The 15,957-nt window shown below is 55.9% G+C and overlaps 1 long non-coding RNA gene across 1 annotated transcript in view; it reads left to right on the forward strand.

Annotated features, from left to right (window-relative positions):
• The window catches only part of LOC142275941 (uncharacterized), a 127,333-nt gene that overhangs the window by 36,976 nt on the left and 74,400 nt on the right, over positions 1-15,957 (forward strand). The gene's annotated exons all lie outside the window — the stretch shown is intronic.

Below are 15,957 nucleotides of genomic sequence, written 5' to 3' on the forward strand. Positions count from 1 at the left end.
GGGCTGTGCATTTTATATGGAGGACTACGGGCTGTGCATTTTATATGGAGGACTACGGGCTGTGCATTTTATATGGAGGACTACGGGCTGTGCATTTTATATAGAGGACTACGGGCTGTGCATTTTATATAGAGGACTACGGGCTGTGCATTTTATATGGAGGACTACGGGCTGTGCATTTTATATGGAGGACTATGGGCTGTGCATTTTATATAGAGGACTATGGGCTGTGCATTTTATATAGAGGACTACGGGCTGTGCATTTTATATGGAGGACTACGGGCTGTGCATTTTATATGGAGGACTACGGGCTGTGCATTTTATATAGAGGACTACGGGCTGTGCATTTTATATAGAGGACTACGGGCTGTGCATTTTATATAGAGGACTATGGGCTGTGCATTTTATATGGAGGACTATGGGCTGTGCATTTTATATAGAGGACTATGGGCTGTGCATTTTATATAGAGGACTATGGGCTGTGCATTTTATATAGAGGACTATGGGCTGTGCATTTTATATGAAGGACTATGGGGGGTGCATTTTATATGAAGGACTATGGGGGGTGCATTATACTATACGGAGGACTATGGGGGTGCATTATACTATACAGAGGACTATGAGCTGTGCATTATATATGGAAGACTATGAGGGTTGCATTATACTATATGGAGAACTATGGACAATGCATTATACTATATGGCTATGTGCCCACGCTGCGGATTTTGCCGCAGATTTACCGCGGATTTTCCGAAAATCTGCAGCAGCGGCACTTCCAAGCCATTTCAATGGCATTTTGGAAATGCTGTGTCCATGCTGCGGATTTTTCCGCGGCGGATTTGCCGCGGATTTTGATCCAGAAAAATCTGCAGCATGTCAATTATTGTTGCGGATTTTGGTGCGGATTTTGGGTATAGAATGGGGGGGGGGGGGGAAATCCGCATCAAAATCCGCAGCAAATTCGTGGTAAATCTGCGGCAAAAAAAAAGGTGCGGATTTTCATGCAGAAAAATCCGCAGGTACATTCTACCGTGGACACATAGCCTATGGAGAACTATGGACAATGCATTATACTATATGGAGGACTATGGACAATGCATTATACTATATGGAGAACTATGGGCAATGCATTATACTATATGGAGGACTATGGGCAATGCATTATACTATATGGAGGACTATGGACAATGCATTATACTATATGGAGGACTATGGGCAATGCATTATACTATATGGAGGACTATGGGCAATGCATTATACTATATGGAGGACTATGGACAATGCATTATACTATATGGAGGACTATGGGCAATGCATTATACTATATGGAGGACTATGGGCAATGCATTATACTATATGGAGGACTATGGGCAATGCATTATACTATATGGAGGACTATGGGCAATGCATTATACTATATGGAGGACTATGGACAATGCATTATACTATATGGAGGACTATGGACAATGCATTATACTATATGGAGGACTATGGACAATGCATTATACTATATGGAGGACTATGGGCAATGCATTATACTATATGGAGGACTATGGGCAATGCATTATACTATATGGAGGACTATGGGCAATGCATTATACTATATGGAGGACTATGGACAATGCATTATACTATATGGAGGACTATGGACAATGCATTATACTATATGGAGGACTATGGACAATGCATTATACTATATGGAGGACTATGGACAATGCATTATACTATATGGAGGACTATGGACAATGCATTATACTATATGGAGGACTATGGACAATGCATTATACTATATGGAGGACTATGGACAATGCATTATACTATATGGAGGACTATGGACAATGCATTATACTATATGGAGGACTATGGACAATGCATTATACTATATGGAGGACTATGGACAATGCATTATACTATATGGAGGACTATGGACAATGCATTATACTATATGGAGGACTATGGACAATGCATTATACTATATGGAGGACTATGGACAATGCATTATACTATATGGAGGACTATGGACAATGCATTATACTATATGGAGGACTATGGACAATGCATTATACTATATGGAGGACTATGGACAATGCATTATACTATATGGAGGACTATGGACAATGCATTATACTATATGGAGGACTATGGGTGTTGCATTACACTATACGGAGGACTATGGGGGTTGCATTACACTATACGGAGGACTATGGGGGTTGCAGTATACTATATGGAGGACTATAGGGAATGTATTATTCTATAAGGAGGACTATGGGGGTTGCAGTATACTATATGGAGGTCTAGACTATGGGGGCCACTATAATATTTGGGGAGCTATGAGGGATCCATTATACTTTATGATGGCTATTTGAGGGCCATTATAGTGTATGCAAGTGTACACAAGACATTATGCAGTGTTATGGATTGTGTGGGATCTATCATACTGTTTGGAGGGCTGTGTGTCACCATACTTTGCAGTAGTAGTTGAGGGGGTACAGTAGGGTCATCATACTGTTTGTGGGGAAGTCACTGTGGGGGGGGTCATACAGAGTTTTGAGGGCACTTTTGCTGACCATACTTTATGGCTGCAATGAAAGGGGAATCTGGGGCTTCAGTAGGGGGGAAATTATTTTGTAATTGCTGAAAAGTTGTGACATATGCAATGACGTGACCCAGTTAAAATATATATCTATAAATATTTTTTTGGGGGGAGGGGGGAGCCTACTTATAACTTCTGCTATGTGTCCCCATGACTTCTATTGCACCCCTGTGAGCAGGTAAATTAGGAATGCCCCTTCTCGTTCTCCATCTACTTAGGGTGGAAATGAAACACAATGTCAATTGCCATGGGTTTCTATAACGACCTGCTCTGTAAGGAAGTCACACACCGCACAGACCTGGACAGCCAATCAGAGAGCAGCACTCATCCGCAAATTCGCTCTGGGAAAATTAAAGCTGAACTCTCATTGGTCGCCATTACGTGAGTCTGTCACAACACCTCAGCTCAGCTCATGTGTGACCGCAGTGACCCCCTCCACACCGGCAGACACTGCTGACATACCCGCTCCGCTCTCCTCTTATCACCGCCTGTCCATGCACTGTGGGAAGAGACGAATTCCAACGGCGCACACTGAAGACGTGACCAATGTCATACATCCGTCAAGCTGGAGGCGGCTAGAAGGCGTGGTCAAGTCTTGCGTGACGTAAGTCGTACAGCGTCCTGCCAGTAAGTGGGAGGAGTCAAAGTGCCAGTAAGAAGGCGGAGCCTGAGGTGCTCGCTGCATGAGCGTAGAACGTTGGGGCGGAGGATGCAGCGATCAATCATTAATGGGCGGATCCAGCCGCTGCGTATAATCGAAACAAGCGATGTGTGGGCGGAGTCAATCAGGAGTATGTAAAACCCTACCAACAAGTAGGAGGGGCTATCCGTGTGTGGAGGCGGAGTTATTTGTAGCCTAATGTGGGCTTGTGGTTTTCCAAGGTTGACCGTGTGTGGGCGTGGCTAAGAGGAACCTGCCGCTTTCTGGGCGGAGCCAATTCATCCTGGGGCGGTTCCTTACGTCTCCTCCTCTCGAGATAAGGCGGATCTCTTCCTCGGTGCGACCCTTCATTTTTTCAACATCTCTGCTTGCTGTCAGTGCCCTGAATTGAAATTAGTGGTAGCTCAGTACTTGGAGTAGGGAGTGTTACTAAGTATTTTTTATTTTCTTTTCTGTCTTTTAAGATCCAAATGATAGAAAAATCTGTAAGCAATCAAGCCACAGCAGCACAGAGTATGTTAGGTGAGAAATCCAGTGACCAGTCTTGATATATAATGATAAACAATAGGATAAAGAGTTGCACACCAGTCACAATGTATAGGGGAATAATGAAAAGCATAACTGCTATAGGAATACTAGACTGAAAAATACAATGGACTATGTGACATAAGTGAAAAATATGAAAATGGTATCTGCATAACTGCTATGAAAAATAGGAATGAGAGATATTTAGCCATTGTATTGATCAATGCAAAGGAGCCCCAAAACCAAACGCCGAGGTAATCTCTATTTTTGGGGTCCCTAACCTATGTGTAACCTCACCTGCAGTTAAAAACTTGCTTGTATATTTTTGAGTCTTGCACCCTGTTCACACCATTGGTGTTCCAGACATACATTCTTTAGTTAGTATGCACTTTTTGTCTGAGAACCCTGCCCCACCCATAGCCATGTGTCTTATTTCACACATATATAGCTTGGTCCCTTGCTTCCCATACAGAGCAAGTTTTTTAACTGCAGGTGAGGTTACACATAGGTTAGGGACCCCAAAAATAGAGATTACCTTGGCGTTTGGTTTTGGGGCTCCTTTGCATTGATCAATACAATGGCTAAATATCTCTCATTCCTATTTTTCATAGCAGTTATGCAGATACCATTTTCATATTTTTCACTTATTTCACATAGTCCATTGTATTTTTCAGTCTAGTATTCATATAGCAGTTATGCTTTTCATTATTCCCCTATACATTGTGACTGGTGTGCAACTCTTTATCCTATTGTTTAGTTGTATATTTTTGAGTCTTGCACCCTGTTCACACCATTGGTGTTCCAGACATACATTCTTTAGTTGATATATAATGATGTCTGTGAGGATAGAAGAGGAGGAGGAGGAGGGGGTGGGCTGGAGGTCCTAGTGGATGGAGCACAGTCCTCAGCAGCACAGAGTATTTCAGGATCAGTCCAGAAATGTGATAATGTCAAGAGGACAAAGGAGGAGGGGGTGTGCACTAGAAGGAGCTGCAGGACACACGGACACCGCTAGAGGGAGCTGCAGGACACACAGGCACCGCTAGAGGGAGCTGCAGGACACACGAGCACCACTAGAGGGAGCTGCAGGACACACGGGCACCACTAGAGGGAGCTGCAGGACACACGAGCACCACTAGAGGGAGCTGCAGGACACACGGGCACCGCTAGAGGGAGCTGCAGGACACACGAGCACCACTAGAGGGAGCTGCAGGACACACGGGCACCACTAGAGGGACCTGCAGGACACACGAGCACCACTAGAGGGACCTGCAGGACACACGAGCACCACTAGAGGGACCTGCAGGACACACGAGCACCACTAGAGGGAGCTGCAGGACACACGAGCACCACTAGAGGGAGCTGCAGGACACACTAGCACCACTAGAGGGACCTGCAGGACACGCGAGCACCACTAGAGGGAGCTGCAGAACACACGAGCACCACTAGAGGGACCTGCAGGACACACGAGCACCACTAGAGGAAGCTGCAGGACACACGAGCACCACTAGAGGGAGCTGCAGGACACACGTGCACCACTAGAGGGAGCAGCAGGACACACGGGCACCACTAGAGGGAGCTGCAGAACACACGAGCACCACTAGAGGGAGCAGCAGGACACACGGGCACCACTAGAGGGAGCTGCAGGACACACGGCCACCGGTAGAGGGGGCTGCAGAACACACGGGCACCACTAGAGGGAGCTGCAGGACACACGGCCACCGCTAGAGGGAGCTGCAGAACACACGAGCACCACTAGAGGGAGCTGCAGGACACACGGGCACCGCTAGAGGGAGCTGCAGAACACACGAGCACCACTAGAGGGAGCTGCAGAACACACGAGCACCACTAGAGGGAGCTGCAGGACACACGGCCACCGCTAGAGGGAGCTGCAGGACACACGGCCACTGCTAGAGGGAGCTGCAGGACACACGGGCACCGCTAGGGGGAGCTGCAGGACACACGAGCACCACTAGAGGGAGCTGCAGGACACACGGCCACCGCTAGAGGGAGCTGCAGGACACACGGCCACCGCTAGAGGGAGCTGCAGGACACACGGCCACCGCTAAAGGGAGCTGCTGGACACACGGCCACCGCTAAAGGGAGCTGCTGGACACACAGGCACTACTAGAGGGAGCTGCTGGACACACAGGCACCACTAGAGGGAGCTGCAGGACACACAGGCAGCACTAGAGGGAGCTGCAGGACACACAGGCACTACTAGAGGGAGCTGCAGGACACACGGCCACCACTAGAGGGAGCTGCAGGACACACGACCACCACTAGAGGGAGCTGCAGGACACACGGCCACCGCTAGAGGGAGCTACAGGACACATGGCCACCACTAGAGGGAGCTGCAGGACACACGGCCACCACTAGAGGGAGCTGCAGGACACACGGCCACCACTAGAGGGAGCTGCAGGACACATGGCCACCACTAGAGGGAGCTGCAGGACACACGGCCACCGCTAAAGGGAGCTGCAAAACAAACGGGCACCACTAGAGGGAGGTGCAGGACACATGGGCACCACTAGAGGGAGCAGCAGGACACACGGCCACCACTAGAGGGAGCTGCAGGACACACAGGCACCGCTAGAGGGAGCTGCAGGACACACGAGCACCACTAGAGGGAGCTGCAGGACACACGAGCACCACTAGAGGGAGCTGCAGGACACACGGGCACCACTAGAGGGAGCTGCAGGACACGCGGGTACAACTAGAGGGAGCTGCAAAAAACACGGGCACCACTAGATGGAGCTGCAGGACACATGGGCACCACTAGAGGGAGCAGCAGGACACACGGGCACCACTAGAGGGAGCTGCACGACACACGGGCACCACTAGAGGGAGCTGCAGGACACACGAGCACCACTAGAGGGAGCTGCAGGACACACGAGCACCACTAGAGGGAGCTGCAGGACACACAAGCACCACTAGAGGGAGCTGCAGGACACACAAGCACCACTAGAGGGAGCTGCAGGACACACGGGTGTCACTAGAGAGAGCTGCAGGACACACGGGCACCGCTAGAGGCAGCTGCAGGACACACGGGCACTACTAGAGGGAGCTGCTGGACACACAGGCACCACTAGAGGGAGCTGCAGGACACACAGGCAGCACTAGAGGGAGCTGCAGGACACACAGGCACTACTAGAGGGAGCTGCAGGACACACGGCCACCACTAGAGGGAGCTGCAGGACACACGACCACCACTAGAGGGAGCTGCAGGACACACGGCCACCGCTAGAGGGAGCTACAGGACACATGGCCACCACTAGAGGGAGCTGCAGGACACACGGCCACCACTAGAGGGAGCTGCAGGACACATGGCCACCACTAGAGGGAGCTGCAGGACACACGGCCACCGCTAAAGGGAGCTGCAAAACAAACGGGCACCACTAGAGGGAGCTGCAGGACACATGGGCACCACTAGAGGGAGCAGCAGGACACACGGCCACCACTAGAGGGAGCTGCAGGACACACAGGCACCGCTAGAGGGAGCTGCAGGACACACGAGCACCACTAGAGGGAGCTGCAGGACACACGAGCACCACTAGAGGGAGCTGCAGGACACACAAGCACCACTAGAGGGAGCTGCAGGACACACGGGTGTCACTAGAGAGAGCTGCAGGACACACGGGCACCGCTAGAGGCAGCTGCAGGACACACGGGCACTACTAGAGGGAGCTGCTGGACACACAGGCACCACTAGAGGGAGCTGCAGGACACACAGGCAGCACTAGAGGGAGCTGCAGGACACACAGGCACTACTAGAGGGAGCTGCAGGACACACGGCCACCACTAGAGGGAGCTGCAGGACACACGACCACCACTAGAGGGAGCTGCAGGACACACGGCCACCGCTAGAGGGAGCTACAGGACACATGGCCACCACTAGAGGGAGCTGCAGGACACACGGCCACCACTAGAGGGAGCTGCAGGACACATGGCCACCACTAGAGGGAGCTGCAGGACACACGGCCACCGCTAAAGGGAGCTGCAAAACAAACGGGCACCACTAGAGGGAGCTGCAGGACACATGGGCACCACTAGAGGGAGCAGCAGGACACACGGCCACTGCTAGAGGGAGCTGCAAAACAAACGGGCACCACTAGAGGGAGCTGCAGGACACATGGGCACCACTAGAGGGAGCAGCAGGACACACGGCCACCACTAGAGGGAGCTGCAGGACACACAGGCACCGCTAGAGGGAGCTGCAGGACACACGAGCACCACTAGAGGGAGCTGCAGGACACACAAGCACCACTAGAGGGAGCTGCAGGACACACGGGCACCGCTAGAGGGAGCTGCAGGACACGCGGGCACAACTAGAGGGAGCTGCAAAAAACACGGGCACCACTAGAGGGAGCTGCAGGACACATGGGCACCACTAGAGGGAGCAGCAGGACACACGGGCACCACTAGAGGGAGCTGCAGGACACACGGGCACCACTAGAGGGAGCTGCAGGACACACGAGCACCACTAGAGGGAGCTGCAGGACACACGAGCACCACTAGAGGGAGCTGCAGGACACACAAGCACCACTAGAGGGAGCTGCAGGACACACAAGCACCACTAGAGGGAGCTGCAGGACACACGGGTGTCACTAGAGAGAGCTGCAGGACACACGGGCACCGCTAGAGGCAGCTGCAGGACACACAGGCACTACTAGAGGGAGCTGCAGGACACACAGGTACCACTAGAGGGAGCTGCAGGACACATGGCCACCACTAGAGGGAGCTGCAGGACACACGGCCACCGCTAAAGGGAGCTGCAAAACAAACGGGCACCACTAGAGGGAGGTGCAGGACACATGGGCACCACTAGAGGGAGCAGCAGGACACACGGCCACCACTAGAGGGAGCTGCAGGACACACAGGCACCGCTAGAGGGAGCTGCAGGACACACGAGCACCACTAGAGGGAGCTGCAGGACACACGAGCACCACTAGAGGGAGCTGCAGGACACACGGGCACCGCTAGAGGGAGCTGCAGGACACGCGGGTACAACTAGAGGGAGCTGCAAAAAACACGGGCACCACTAGATGGTGCTGCAGGACACATGGGCACCACTAGAGGGAGCAGCAGGACACACGGGCACCACTAGAGGGAGCTGCACGACACACGGGCACCACTAGAGGGAGCTGCAGGACACACGAGCACCACTAGAGGGAGCTGCAGGACACACGAGCACCACTAGAGGGAGCTGCAGGACACACAAGCACCACTAGAGGGAGCTGCAGGACACACAAGCACCACTAGAGGGAGCTGCAGGACACACGGGTGTCACTAGAGAGAGCTGCAGGACACACGGGCACCGCTAGAGGCAGCTGCAGGACACACGGGCACTACTAGAGGGAGCTGCTGGACACACAGGCACCACTAGAGGGAGCTGCAGGACACACAGGCAGCACTAGAGGGAGCTGCAGGACACACAGGCACTACTAGAGGGAGCTGCAGGACACACGGCCACCACTAGAGGGAGCTGCAGGACACACGACCACCACTAGAGGGAGCTGCAGGACACACGGCCACCGCTAGAGGGAGCTACAGGACACATGGCCACCACTAGAGGGAGCTGCAGGACACACGGCCACCACTAGAGGGAGCTGCAGGACACATGGCCACCACTAGAGGGAGCTGCAGGACACACGGCCACCGCTAAAGGGAGCTGCAAAACAAACGGGCACCACTAGAGGGAGCTGCAGGACACATGGGCACCACTAGAGGGAGCAGCAGGACACACGGCCACCACTAGAGGGAGCTGCAGGACACACAGGCACCGCTAGAGGGAGCTGCAGGACACACGAGCACCACTAGAGGGAGCTGCAGGACACACGAGCACCACTAGAGGGAGCTGCAGGACACACAAGCACCACTAGAGGGAGCTGCAGGACACACAAGCACCACTAGAGGGAGCTGCAGGACACACGGGTGTCACTAGAGAGAGCTGCAGGACACACGGGCACCGCTAGAGGCAGCTGCAGGACACACGGGCACTACTAGAGGGAGCTGCTGGACACACAGGCACCACTAGAGGGAGCTGCAGGACACACAGGCAGCACTAGAGGGAGCTGCAGGACACACAGGCACTACTAGAGGGAGCTGCAGGACACACGGCCACCACTAGAGGGAGCTGCAGGACACACGACCACCACTAGAGGGAGCTGCAGGACACACGGCCACCGCTAGAGGGAGCTACAGGACACATGGCCACCACTAGAGGGAGCTGCAGGACACACGGCCACCACTAGAGGGAGCTGCAGGACACATGGCCACCACTAGAGGGAGCTGCAGGACACACGGCCACCGCTAAAGGGAGCTGCAAAACAAACGGGCACCACTAGAGGGAGCTGCAGGACACATGGGCACCACTAGAGGGAGCAGCAGGACACACGGCCACTGCTAGAGGGAGCTGCAAAACAAACGGGCACCACTAGAGGGAGCTGCAGGACACATGGGCACCACTAGAGGGAGCAGCAGGACACACGGCCACCACTAGAGGGAGCTGCAGGACACACAGGCACCGCTAGAGGGAGCTGCAGGACACACGAGCACCACTAGAGGGAGCTGCAGGACACACAAGCACCACTAGAGGGAGCTGCAGGACACACGGGCACCGCTAGAGGGAGCTGCAGGACACGCGGGCACAACTAGAGGGAGCTGCAAAAAACACGGGCACCACTAGAGGGAGCTGCAGGACACATGGGCACCACTAGAGGGAGCAGCAGGACACACGGGCACCACTAGAGGGAGCTGCAGGACACACGGGCACCACTAGAGGGAGCTGCAGGACACACGAGCACCACTAGAGGGAGCTGCAGGACACACGAGCACCACTAGAGGGAGCTGCAGGACACACAAGCACCACTAGAGGGAGCTGCAGGACACACAAGCACCACTAGAGGGAGCTGCAGGACACACGGGTGTCACTAGAGAGAGCTGCAGGACACACGGGCACCGCTAGAGGCAGCTGCAGGACACACAGGCACTACTAGAGGGAGCTGCAGGACACATGGCCACCACTAGAGGGAGCTGCAGGACACACGGCCACCGCTAAAGGGAGCTGCAAAACAAACGGGCACCACTAGAGGGAGGTGCAGGACACATGGGCACCACTAGAGGGAGCAGCAGGACACACGGCCACCACTAGAGGGAGCTGCAGGACACACAGGCACCGCTAGAGGGAGCTGCAGGACACACGAGCACCACTAGAGGGAGCTGCAGGACACACGAGCACCACTAGAGGGAGCTGCAGGACACACGGGCACCGCTAGAGGGAGCTGCAGGACACGCGGGTACAACTAGAGGGAGCTGCAAAAAACACGGGCACCACTAGATGGAGCTGCAGGACACATGGGCACCACTAGAGGGAGCAGCAGGACACACGGGCACCACTAGAGGGAGCTGCACGACACACGGGCACCACTAGAGGGAGCTGCAGGACACACGAGCACCACTAGAGGGAGCTGCAGGACACACGAGCACCACTAGAGGGAGCTGCAGGACACACAAGCACCACTAGAGGGAGCTGCAGGACACACAAGCACCACTAGAGGGAGCTGCAGGACACACGGGTGTCACTAGAGAGAGCTGCAGGACACACGGGCACCGCTAGAGGCAGCTGCAGGACACACGGGCACTACTAGAGGGAGCTGCTGGACACACAGGCACCACTAGAGGGAGCTGCAGGACACACAGGCAGCACTAGAGGGAGCTGCAGGACACACAGGCACTACTAGAGGGAGCTGCAGGACACACGGCCACCACTAGAGGGAGCTGCAGGACACACGACCACCACTAGAGGGAGCTGCAGGACACACGGCCACCGCTAGAGGGAGCTACAGGACACATGGCCACCACTAGAGGGAGCTGCAGGACACACGGCCACCACTAGAGGGAGCTGCAGGACACATGGCCACCACTAGAGGGAGCTGCAGGACACACGGCCACCGCTAAAGGGAGCTGCAAAACAAACGGGCACCACTAGAGGGAGCTGCAGGACACATGGGCACCACTAGAGGGAGCAGCAGGACACACGGCCACTGCTAGAGGGAGCTGCAAAACAAACGGGCACCACTAGAGGGAGCTGCAGGACACATGGGCACCACTAGAGGGAGCAGCAGGACACACGGCCACCACTAGAGGGAGCTGCAGGACACACAGGCACCGCTAGAGGGAGCTGCAGGACACACGAGCACCACTAGAGGGAGCTGCAGGACACACAAGCACCACTAGAGGGAGCTGCAGGACACACGGGCACCGCTAGAGGGAGCTGCAGGACACGCGGGCACAACTAGAGGGAGCTGCAAAAAACACGGGCACCACTAGAGGGAGCTGCAGGACACATGGGCACCACTAGAGGGAGCAGCAGGACACACGGGCACCACTAGAGGGAGCTGCAGGACACACGGGCACCACTAGAGGGAGCTGCAGGACACACGAGCACCACTAGAGGGAGCTGCAGGACACACGAGCACCACTAGAGGGAGCTGCAGGACACACAAGCACCACTAGAGGGAGCTGCAGGACACACAAGCACCACTAGAGGGAGCTGCAGGACACACGGGTGTCACTAGAGAGAGCTGCAGGACACACGGGCACCGCTAGAGGCAGCTGCAGGACACACAGGCACTACTAGAGGGAGCTGCAGGACACACAGGTACCACTAGAGGGAGCTGCAAGACACACGGGCACCATTAGAGGGAGCTGCAGGACACACGGGCACCACTAGAGGGAGCTGCAGGACACACGTGCACCATTAGAGGGAGCTGCAGGACACACGGGCACCATTAGAAGGAGCTGAAGGACACACAGGCACCATTAGAGGGATCTGCAGGACACACGGGCACCGCTAGAGGGAGCTGCAGGACACACGGGCACCACTAGAGGGAGCTGCAGGACACATGGGCACCACTAGAGGGAGCAGCAGGACACACGGCCACCACTAGAGGGAGCTGCAGGACACACAGGCACCGCTAGAGGGAGCTGCAGGACACACGAGCACCACTAGAGGGAGCTGCAGGACACACGAGCACCACTAGAGGGAGCTGCAGGACACACGGGCACCGCTAGAGGGAGCTGCAGGACACGCGGGCACAACTAGAGGGAGCTGCAAAAAACACGGGCACCACTAGAGGGAGCTGCAGGACACATGGGCACCACTAGAGGGAGCAGCAGGACACACGGGCACCACTAGAGGGAACTGCACGACACACGGGCACCACTAGAGGGAGCTGCAGGACACACGAGCACCACTAGAGGGAGCTGCAGGACACACGAGCACCACTAGAGTGAGCTGCAGGACACACAAGCACCACTAGAGGGAGCTGCAGGACACACAAGCACCACTAGAGGGAGCTGCAGGACACACGGGTGTCACTAGAGAGAGCTGCAGGACACACGGGCACCGCTAGAGGCAGCTGCAGGACACACGGGCACTACTAGAGGGAGCTGCTGGACACACAGGCACCACTAGAGGGAGCTGCAGGACACACAGGCAGCACTAGAGGGAGCTGCAGGACACACGAGCACCACTAGAGGGAGCTGCAGGACACACGGCCACCACTAGAGGGAGCTGCAGGACACACGACCACCACTAGAGGGAGCTGCAGGACACACGGCCACCGCTAGAGGGAGCTACAGGACACATGGCCACCACTAGAGGGAGCTGCAGGACACACGGCCACCACTAGAGGGAGCTGCAGGACACATGGCCACCACTAGAGGGAGCTGCAGGACACACGGCCACCGCTAAAGGGAGCTGCAAAACAAACGGGCACCACTAGAGGGAGCTGCAGGACACATGGGCACCACTAGAGGGAGCAGCAGGACACACGGCCACTGCTAGAGGGAGCTGCAAAACAAACGGGCACCACTAGAGGGAGCTGCAGGACACATGGGCACCACTAGAGGGAGCAGCAGGACACACGGCCACCACTAGAGGGAGCTGCAGGACACACAGGCACCGCTAGAGGGAGCTGCAGGACACACGAGCACCACTAGAGGGAGCTGCAGGACACACGAGCACCACTAGAGGGAGCTGCAGGACACACGGGCACCGCTAGAGGGAGCTGCAGGACACGCGGGCACAACTAGAGGGAGCTGCAAAAAACACGGGCACCACTAGAGGGAGCTGCAGGACACATGGGCACCACTAGAGGGAGCAGCAGGACACACGGGCACCACTAGAGGGAGCTGCAGGACACACGGGCACCACTAGAGGGAGCTGCAGGACACACGAGCACCACTAGAGGGAGCTGCAGGACACACGAGCACCACTAGAGGGAGCTGCAGGACACACAAGCACCACTAGAGGGAGCTGCAGGACACACAAGCACCACTAGAGGGAGCTGCAGGACACACGGGTGTCACTAGAGAGAGCTGCAGGACACACGGGCACCGCTAGAGGCAGCTGCAGGACACACAGGCACTACTAGAGGGAGCTGCAGGACACACGGGCACCATTAGAGGGAGCTGCAGGACACACGGGCACCACTAGAGGGAGCTGCAGGACACACGTGCACCATTAGAGGGAGCTGCAGGACACACGGGCACCATTAGAAGGAGCTGAAGGACACACAGGCACCATTAGAGGGATCTGCAGGACATACGGGCACCGCTAGAGGGAGCTGCAGGACACACGGGCACCACTAGAGGGAGCTGCAGGACACACGGGCACCACTAGAGGGAGCTACTGTACACACGGGCACCACTATAGGGAGCTGCTGGACACACAGGCACCACTAGAGGGAGCTGCAGGACACACAGGCATCACTAGAGGGAGCTGCAGGACACACGGCCACTGCTAGAGGGAGCTGCAGAACACACGAGCACCACTAGAGGGAGCTGCAGAACACACGGGCACCGCTAGAGGCAGCTGCAGGACACATGGGCACCACTAGAGGGAGCTGCAGGACAGAAGTGCACTGGAGGGAGCTGCAGGACACACAAGCACCACTAGAGGGAGCTGCAGGACACACGGGCACCACTAGAGGGAGCTGCAGGACACACGAGCACCACTAGAGGGAGCTGCAGGACACACGGCCACCGCCAAAGGGAGCTGCAGGACACACGGCCACCACTAGAGGGAGCTGCAGGACACACGAGCACCGCTAGAGGGAGCTGCAGGACACACGGGCACCGCTAGAGGGAGCTGCAGGACACACGGGCACCGCTAGGGGGAGCTGCAGGACACACGAGCACCACTAGAGGGAGCTGCAGGACACACGAGCACCACTAGAGGGAGCTGCAGGACACACAAGCACCACTAGAGGGAGCTGCAGGACACACGAGCACCTCTAGAGGGAGCTGCTGGACACACGGGTGTCACTAGAGAGAGCTGCAGGACACACGGGCACCACTAGAGGGAGCTGCAGGACACACGGGCACCATTAGAGGGAGCTGCAGGACACACAGGTACCACTAGAGGGAGCTGCAAGACACACGGGCACCATTAGAGGGAGCTGCAGGACACACGGGCACCATTAGAGGGAGCTGCAGGACACACGGGCACCATTAGAGGGAGCTGAAGGACACACAGGCACCATTAGAGGGAGCTGCAGGACACACGGGCACCGCTAGAGGGAGCTGCAGGACACACGGGCAGCACTAGAGGCAGCTGCAGGACACACGGGCACCACTAGAGGGAGCTGCAGGACACACGGGCACCACTAGAGGGAGCTGCAGGACACACGGGCACCACTAGAGGGAGCTGCAGGAGAGCAGTACACTAGAGGAAGCTGCAGGACACACGGGCACCACTAGAGGGAGCTGCAGGACAAACAGGCACCACTAGAGGGAGCTGCAGGAGAGCAGTACACTAGAGGAAGCTGCAGGACACACGGGCACCACTAGAGGGAGCTGCAGGACAAACAGGCACCACTAGAGGGAGCTGCAGGACACACGAGCACCACTAGAGGGAGCTGCAGGACAAACCGGCACCACTAGAGGGAGCTGCAGGACACCCATGCATTTGAGGGAGCTGCAGGACACCCATGCATTTGAGGGAGCTGGAGGACACACTGGCATTACTAGAGGGAGCTGCAGCATTCCCAGGCACCACTAGAGGAGGTTGCAGGACATCACATATGCCACTAGAGGAAACTGCAGGATACATATGCACTAGAGAGAGTTTCAGTACACCACAGGCACCATTAGAGTGAACTGTAGGACACAC

The sequence above is a fragment of the Anomaloglossus baeobatrachus genome, chromosome 1 (assembly GCF_048569485.1).
Source record: "Anomaloglossus baeobatrachus isolate aAnoBae1 chromosome 1, aAnoBae1.hap1, whole genome shotgun sequence".
Taxonomy (NCBI): Eukaryota; Metazoa; Chordata; class Amphibia; order Anura; family Aromobatidae; genus Anomaloglossus; species Anomaloglossus baeobatrachus.